The sequence below is a fragment of the Bacillus rossius genome, assembly GCF_032445375.1.
Source record: "Bacillus rossius redtenbacheri isolate Brsri chromosome 4 unlocalized genomic scaffold, Brsri_v3 Brsri_v3_scf4_1, whole genome shotgun sequence".
Classification (NCBI taxonomy): domain Eukaryota; kingdom Metazoa; phylum Arthropoda; class Insecta; order Phasmatodea; family Bacillidae; genus Bacillus; species Bacillus rossius.
The window spans coordinates 10,134,537-10,141,527 of NW_026962010.1; positions in this window are offsets into that span (position 1 = coordinate 10,134,537).

The following is a 6,991-nucleotide window of genomic DNA, read 5'->3' on the forward strand; positions in this document are numbered from 1 at the left end:
GGCTGGTCCGGGAATTTTTCCAACAGTGTGACGTTTGCTTCTCTAGTGATTGTGTTATTGTTAGGAGCGTGAATTTTTAGCGAAAAGATCTTGAGATAAGCAGTGTGTTCTAACACTGTAGAACCATCAATGTTTCGTGAACGGTTAGGTTTCTCCCAAGTAAAAGTCTACTGTCGGCGCACGATTCACAGCAAATTCGTGCGGAAGCCCAATAAGGCAACAGTTTCTCTTGCAGATGGCAGCCAATTACAAAGAAGAAGCCGGTGGCCCGGGCATACCTCCCTTGTTGCACTTAAATTGGCGTTCATTTGTTTCTGCGAATTATACCTACCCCTAGTTATTGGCTTGTCCATTCAACTTCACGCTGCGGGTGGGATGGCAAACCTTCGTAGAATCATTTCCCCTATGATCTTCCCTCGTTACACTTGGGTCATCTCTCGTTGTCGACATCTGCCCTGGTTGATTAACCCATCATCGCCATCATCAACAATAACATCATCAAGATATTTTTGTAAGTTTTGTATTTTTTTTTCATAATATGGGTAATATTTATAAAATACCGTACCTATAAATTATAAAGAGACTGGTATAACTTACGCAAAAGCTTCCTTTTGTTGCGTGTTAATTTTTCTATAAAACTTGGTGTGATTGTGTAAATATGTACAAATAAAAGTAAATATATAGGCCTACAGTATTATCATCAACAACATCATCACAATCTTCGTCAACAACTCAAGAACCACTGCACTTATCTCGGTGGAACTCCCACAGTAGTATAGGAATGGGGCTCCGGAAACTGGGTCCGGGGCGAGGATTGAGGAGTGGGATTGTCGGTCCGCCATCTTGGATTGTGACGTCACGGCGGCCATCTTGGATGGTTGTGACCTTGACCCTTGACCTTGACCCCGGCGGCCATTTTGGATCCGCCATCTTGGATCCGCCATTTTGGATCCGCCATTTTGGATGACGTCATTGTGTTCTAGAAAATTCCGGCGATGTGTTTTCCACCATTTTGAATTATGACGTCAACGTTGCAATTTCCGTTACGCCCGCCATCTTTAAATTTTTTATTTATTATCCGATTTTAATGAATTTTTTTTTAAATTTATAAAAAAAATTAAATAATAAAATTTTAATATAATATTTGTAAAAAATATATATTTACGACACGGAGTTCGGAGTCCTCGGTTCGAACCCGACGAATGCAAAAAAAAAAATTAAAAATGGCGACCGATCCTTCCCTCACAGTGGACTCAGGCAGACTGACTCCCACCACTTTTTGTAAAGCATATATATCGTCACCTAGTATGACGTCATGTCTGCCATCTTGTCTTCGTTGCTGGAGACCACAATCTTGTTTTCGTCGGCGAGAGTGTGCTGACACCATGTTAGTTTAGTTCTTATCCGCTAGAGTGCAGTAATCATTTATTACTGTGACACCCGCCATCTTGAAATTTGGCCGCCATCTTGAAAATCCGTAATTATTTAGCTAGAAATTCGGGAAAAAATCCAAAATTCATCAAACAAATCACTCATTAATTTACATATCGATTCGATCCGCTCCAGTCCTTGGTTAGATCCTCGATCGTTGCAATAATGTTTAATTTTATGAAAAAAATAATAACTTCAATAAACCATGTTCAACATTCTTAAAGAGACTGTAAATCCTCTACTACAATCATCCTATCAGACATCAAGACCACCATATTGAAAATTCGTAATTGTAATGCTAGAGATTCGGGAAAAAGTTCAAAATTCATTAAATAAATCACCCATTAATTTACATATTGATTCGATCGATTCCCGTCCTCGGTTCGATCCCTGGCCGATACAAAACAACTTTAATTAAAAAAATACTAAAAAAGAGTTAGGTTTGAGAAAATAAAAACACCACAAGTTCTTTTAAAAAAATTTTATTAAATTAATTCAATACACTACTACAAGTACAAAAAACACTGACAAATTACCAAAGCCTTTTGGATTCCTCGATTCAAACAGTCTTCTTATTGTACGGACTAAGCCTTTTACATGACTTTAAATGTCTATCCGATCCGTTCATCACCGCAGCCAGAGACGGACTGAAGTTCATAGCACCTATATATAGTCTCATTAGCCGATACAACACATGAGTCAAATCAATAACCATGTTCATTATACGTCTCGGAGCATTTTTTATAATGACGATGTAAGCTATCGAGACGTGAAATTAGTATATTGCACTTATTGCACTGAAATTGTATTCTTTGAACATTATTAGAACAACCGCTTCTTTCATGTCTGCGAGCATTTGAGGTGATAGTAAATGATGCACCACAGTATTTGCACTGATGCGAAGTACGCTCTTCATTAATTGAAGTATTCAATGCTGATGAAACTTCAGCTGATGGTGGAACAGCACATATCGAAGTCTCCTCCAGTGTTGTCAGAGGCGTTGCCAACGGGATCTGCTCCAACATCGTCGGCGCTGACGTCATGGTTTCCGTAGTCGATGGTACATCCTCCATCGAGTACGGCGTTAAAGTCGGTAAAGATGCCATCGAAGTCTCAAGAACAGGCAATTACGCGACTTATGCACCAGAAGAAACAAACTAGGTGATCCGTACACCGTCGACGGCAGTAACAAACTGAGCGTCCTGCTGTCTAGGACTCGTTTATATACATTAACCGGTTTGAATAATACGCTAGTCAAATCAAGAACAATTTACTAAAATACTAGAGTCAAAACAACATTAAAAAATAGAAGCACAATCAACAAAAAAGGAAGCACATTTGGAAGCACCTTCAAAAAAGGAAAAACAATAGGAAGCACCGACAACGAAAAGGCAGCACAATAGGAAGCACCGACTACGAAAAAACAGCACATTTGGAAGCACCGACAACGAAAAGGCAGCACATTTGGAAGCACCGACTACGAAAAGGCAGCACATTGGGAAGCACTGACTAAGAAAAGGCAGCACATTTGGCAGCACCGACAACGAAAAGGCAGCACATTTGGAAGCACCGACTACGAAAAGGCAGCACATTTGACAGCACCGACAACGAAAAGGCAGCACATTTGGCAGCACCGACAACGAAAAGGCAGCACATTTGGAAGCACCGACTACGAAAAGGCAGCACATTTGACAGCACCAATTACGAAAAGGCAGCACATTTGGAAGCACCGACTACGAAAAGGCAGCACATTTGGAAGCACCGACTACGAAAAGGCAGCACATTTGGAAGCACCGACTAAGAAAAGGCAGCACATTTGGCAGCACCGACAACGAAAAGGCAGCACATTTGGAAGCACCGACTACGAAAAGGCAGCACATTTGGAAGCACCGACTACGAAAAGGCAGCACATTTGGCAGCACCGACAACGAAAAGGCAGCACATTTGGCAGCACCGACTACGAAAAGGCAGCACATTTGAAAGTGCCATCATCGAAAAGGCAGCACATTTGAAAGTGCCATCATCGAAAAGCAGCACATTTGGAAGCTCCATCAACAAAAAAAGGCAAAGAGGAAGCACAAGTTACGAGATCTAAGTCTTAGTTAGAAATCAGAATACAAGAAATAAAAACATTAAATTCTTATAATCTAAATTATTTATTTTATTGCTTTACATTATACAAATGCAAGTAAAACAAGCTATTATTGTATGTAGCCAGCATTCCTCAGTTCCTTGAGTATGAAGGTTATTTCTTTGATGCACGAATAGTTTCCTGCACAAAGCGAACCATGTAGAAGTCTTAGCCGGTCAACCAACATGTTTGGATCTTTTCATGATGTGTAATCATTCTCTTCTACCACCATCTTCCTTGCACCTTTATAATAAATATTATGATCTCTGGTGTTTTCCGTTTTACCACCAACCTCAGGGTAACATTCATGTTTGAGACGGTGATCATCACAAGCTTGATCAGATTTATTTCATATATCATGTCGTTTCCACAGTTTCGGTCTCAGGACACCGCCACATTCTTCGATCTTGGCAGCTTTAGGTGCTTCATCATAGTCTATGTCTTTGTCAACAGCCTCAGAGTCACTGTAACAATCACCGTAGAAGGAATCGTCTTCACCCAATTTACCGTAATAATTCGATGTTGATGATGTTGAAGTGTCTTCATCGTCTTCATGCTTCCTTTTTAGGAGTCCATCATTTTTACAAAGTAGGAAAGATCTACTTGAATCCGGCTGGAATATATTCTCACTTTTCACGTTAAGGATTCTTCCATTATTTTCATTCTTCCGTAAATCATCAACCTCCTTCAATTTAAGTTCTTTGTCGAGATCGGAAGAGCCAAGAAAATTATTGTCGTAATGCAGATCACTCTTCCTTAGGCTAGTAGATTCATCGTTGTCCTCTAGCTTGTACGCAGGCTTGGCGATACAAGTTCTACCATGTCTTTTTAGGCTCTCTCTCCGCGTAAACGACTTGCTACATCGAACACAACTTATCATATTGCGCAGTGGATTTTTACCACAGTCATTCTTCTCGTGTTGTCTTTTATTCTTTCTCAAGATAAACTCTTTACTGCAAAACTTACACCTATGTTCTTTCGATACAGCGTCAGATCCCAAATCGGAATTCATATTAGATACTGAGACTAATGCCAGATACCAATTGAGTGTTTTAAATTAGATCCAATACTTAAATATATTTTTTTTCATATTTCATCAGCGAGAATTAATATATCTCATGCAAAAGTACTTTATGCATGTAGTTCTGCTTTTCAACAACAGATGTCGCCACATGTTGCTTGCAGGTAAATAATATTTAGTTCTTTTATGCGGGATGCGGGATGCTCACTAACGATCGCAAAAGAAGGATGGCTTCGCTAGACTCCAAGGAAAAGGAAGTTCGTCTTGCATGTTGGTGCTCCACAGATGTCTCGCATCTTTACCGACTTTAACGTCGTACTCGATGGAGAATGTACCATCGACTACGGGAACCATGGCGTCGGCGCCGACGATGTTGGAGCAGATCCCGTTGCCAATGCCTCTGACAACACTGGAGGAGACTTCGATATGTGCTGTTCCACCATCAGCTGAAGTTTCATCAGCATTGAATACTTCAATTAATGAAGAGCGTACTTCGCATCAGTGCAAATACTGTGGTGCATCATTTACTATCACCTCAAATGCTCGCAGACATGAAAGAAGCGGTTGTTCTAATAATGTTCAAAGAATACAATTTCAGTGCAATAAGTGTAATAAACTAATTTCACGTCTCGATAGCTTACATCGTCATTATAAAAAATGCTCCGAGACATATAATGAACATGGTTATTGATTTGACTCATGTGTTGTACCGGCTAATGAGACTATATATATGTGCTATGAACTTCAGTCCGTCTCTGGCTGTGGTGATGAACGTATCGGATAGACATTTAAAGTCATGTAAAAAGGCTTAGTCCGTACAATAAGAAGACTGTTTGAATCGAGGAATCCAAAAGGCTTTGGTAATTTGTCAGTGTTTTTTTGTACTTGTAGTAGTGTATTGAATTTATGTAATAATTTTTTTTAAAAGAACTTGTGGTGGTTTTAATTTCTCAAACCTAACACTTTTTTAGTATTTTTTTAACATTAAAGTTGTTTTGTATCGGCCAGGGATCGAACCAAGGACCTTAGTCGATCCAATCAATCATTGTATGGATTACTAATTTATTTAATGAATTTTGGATTTTTTCCCGCTTTTCTAGCTACATTATTACATGATTTCAAGATGGCGGCCGAATTTCAAGATGGCGGGGGGCACTTCCATAATAAATGATTACTGCACTGTAGCGGGTTAGAATAAAATTATCCGGATGGAAATGTACTCTATAATACAAGTACACACACAAGATGGCGTACTCCAGCAGGTGGTAGCTCCTGGTAGCATGTACTGAACATAAAATGTCGGATCAATGATGGTCGACAAGGACAAAGTCAAATTTCAAGGACAAAGTCAAATTTCAAGTTCAGGGTCAAATTTCAAGGTCAAGGTCAAATTTCAAGGTCAAGGTCAAAGGTGTGGTGACCAGATAATTATACTACATGGTATCGGCACACTCTAGCAGACGAATACAATATGGTGGTCTCCAGCGGATGAAGACAAGATGTCGGACATGACGTCATACCAGTTGACGATATATACCTTGGTATTGTTGGTGGTAGATCAGTCTAGGTAGCTTTCATGGAGGAAGGATCGACCGTTTACTCTCGCCGGGAATCGAACCAAGGACGTACATCGATATAATAAAACAGAATTCAAATAAGTCAATTTTTTGATGAATTTTGGAATTTTTTTCATTAAAATCGGATAATATATAAAGATTTTCAAGATGGCGTCCAAAATTTCAAGATGGCGGACATGACGTCATACTAGGTGACGATATATATGCTTTGAAAAAAGTGGTGGGAGTCAGTCTGCCTGCAACCACCATTGAGGAAGGAGCCTGTCGCCATTTTTAATTTTTTTTCACTAGTCGGGTTCGAACCGAGGACTCCGAACCCCGTGTCGTAAAAGTACAATTTTTTTAAATATTTTTTATTAAAATGTTATTATTTGAATTTTTTTATAAATTTTAAAAAAAATTTCATTAAAATCGGATGATAAATAAAAAAGTTAAAGATGGCGACCGTAACGGAAAATTGCAACGGTGACGTCATCATCCAATATGGCGAATAACACAATGCCGGAATGTTCGAGAAAACAATGACGTCATCCAATATGGCGGATCCAAGATGGCGGATCCAAAATGGCTGCCGGGGTCAAGGTCAAGGTCAAAGGTCAAGGTCACAAACATCCAAGATGGTCGCCGTGACGTCACAATCCAATATGGCGGACCGACAATCCCACTCCACACCATCCACAGCCTGAAGCCTGCGCTCGGAGCCCCATTCATATACTACTTCCCACAAATCAGCTATATAAGAGGGGCCATTAAATTTAAATGTAGAGGCTTGCGTTGCACATATTATAGTGGTTTCCGGCCAACATAGGTAGAGGTACGGTCCTGATAAAT